Source organism: Sitophilus oryzae, unplaced genomic scaffold (assembly GCF_002938485.1).
Source record: "Sitophilus oryzae breed Bouriz unplaced genomic scaffold, Soryzae_2.0 scaffold_1743_pilon_pilon, whole genome shotgun sequence".
Classification (NCBI taxonomy): Eukaryota; Metazoa; Arthropoda; class Insecta; order Coleoptera; family Curculionidae; genus Sitophilus; species Sitophilus oryzae.
In genome coordinates, this window is record NW_022146439.1 from 1,151,662 (window position 1) to 1,154,183 (window position 2,522).

A 2,522-nucleotide genomic window follows, 5' to 3' on the forward strand; every position below is an offset into this window, starting at 1 on the left:
ATTGCGCAGGACTCATACGATTTGGAATTCATGACTAAGAGGCTTCATGACATTCTGGAATTCATGACTAATCAACAGCGAGGGTTTGGGCAAAGAAGAAATACAAACCCGAATTCGGAAAAGCAAACAAGTTATTGGATGTCTTAGTAGCCTCTGGTGGGGCCGAAACTTGTCTGCAACTAAAAAGAGACTTGGACGAACATTGGTAGAGTCAGTTCTTTGCAATGGTTCAGAGCTATGGACGCTAAGTGCAGACGCAAAGCACAAAATTCAAGTTGTTGAAATGGACTACCTTAGAAGAAGCGCAGGTATATCTAGTATTGTTGTGATTTAGTGTTTTATTTTACTGTTGTAACACCAAAGGTTCTAACCCCCAACTGTAACCCTTTGAGTTGTTGTTTTCTTCAGAAAAGGAACACTAACGGAATTAGCAGCTCTGTCTCTGGCTTTTAATAAGACACTCTGTCTCCTCAATGAACACCTCAGTAAATTGAAGCAAAGGAACAACGGCGAATGCAGATTATGTGGAGAAAATGGCGAAACACCAGATCACCTCATCACTGGGTGCGCTGAGATAACAATTATTTGCGCCATAAACGTTGGTATGACTGATATCAGAGATGAAGAATTAACCTCTGTAAAACCGTCTCAGATACTGGCATTTTTCAAAGCCCCTGAAACTGTATGATGAGTTATACATACAAAAGGGGGACAAAATAGGTCTACATATAAGGTCCAGGTGATTAACCCCCCTCCCGTACATTCTACATTCCATTTTCTACAAACCTGATGGATTTATTTATTAAAGAATATCGATTGTCCAAAATGTCGATACTTGGACACCATCCCAAATCGCGAGTCGACGACGCGCGGTCTCGATTCCTCCACAAACATCATCTCGATAAAATCGATGCTGCGCGACTCGGCAGCATCGAGCGACAATCGGCGGGCAGGGAGGACATTACGGATTCAGCAAAAATGACCGTCGTCGTAGGCCTGGACCGGCCGCTTTTTGCCGCCAATTAGTGTGGCGAGGTGCAGGGGGCGGCCTTACGGATCGCGGAAAGCCGTTTGTTTCTCATCGGAGAGAACCGGACCAGCGATAATAGAAACTCGACTTTATGAAAAGCGGAAGCAGCTCGTTTGCACTACTATACAGAGTAAAGAAACGTTCAGGCCTATTAATAGAGCTAATATAATAAGCTCTTCAAATCGAAGGTGGCGTTATTAGCAAAGGTATATAGCTCGGTATATAGTCTGTACAAGGTGTCTCATTTTCGTGTTTTATGGAGTTTATCGTTTATGAGTAGAGATACAATAATGAGATTTTCAATTTTCAATTCATAGACCAGACATCCGGATTTTTCATAAGCGTCCGGATTTTAATGTTCCATTAAGAAATGTCACAATAATGCAAAATAATATATATTATAGTTTTAATAAATTTAGTTACTTAAAAAATCGTCATTATATCAACATAAAAAAGTAATTATAACGCCTAGGCATAAAAGTAAAGCACTTTTACGCCTAAGCACAAATGTGCGAACATTGTACGAAATAAATTAAAACTGACATAGTGTCAAATTCAACGAGCGTAACCATAGTTTCTCGATATACCGTATAATTACTTACAAGGTATTACTTTTAAATCTTTTTATATTATTTGGAACGTTTGAAATTGTTTAAAAATTTATTTGTGGCGTTTGAAAAAAAAACATGTTCTATTCGGAGTAAAAATGATTTTTGTACCTCGTCTGTATGTCAAACGTCCACTCCACTGCCTCGCCACAAAAAGTATCATTTTACTCCTAATAAAACGATATACTATTTTTGCTCTTGTATCGCAAAAAATTATGACGTCCGCATTTTTGGGAAGGCTTGCCTAGGAGTAGACAAGTTTTCATCTGGTAAGTCTAGGTTTTCACAAGGATTTTGCTACTTTTTTATGGGGCTTAAGATGCTGCACACATATTTATTAAAGCCCTATTAGTTCCTGAAATACAGGACAAAGTCGTTCTTTTAATTGATTGTTAAGTAACAATCTTTTAGTTGATTGTCAAGCTTCAACCGTACTTGTTCCTTTTTTCCGTATAGGGCTTTAACAAAAGCCACTATCTGAGACGGTTTTACAGAGGTTAGTTCTCCTTGTCCGATATCAGTCGTACCAAAGTTTATGGCACGAATGATTGTCATTCCAGCGCACTCAGTAATGAGGTGTTGGTATTTCCCCATTTTACCCACAGAATCTGCATTCGCAGTTGTTTCTTGGCTTCAGTCTACTGAGGTGTTCATTGAGGATACACTGTCCTGTTAAAAAACCCCGTGACAATCCAAAGATCGTTCTAACGTAAATCAAGGGGATTTTTTGATTTTTCTCAGTTGGAAGTTCTGAGAAATTTCTACGAGTGTCTTAAACCGTTGGGGGATTTCCATTCCATGTTACGGATGGAGTCTTCCAAATTCCTGAGTTCTGTTTTAAGTTTGTTTCCAATTGGAAACTTCTGGTCTAGTTAGTGGAGTTC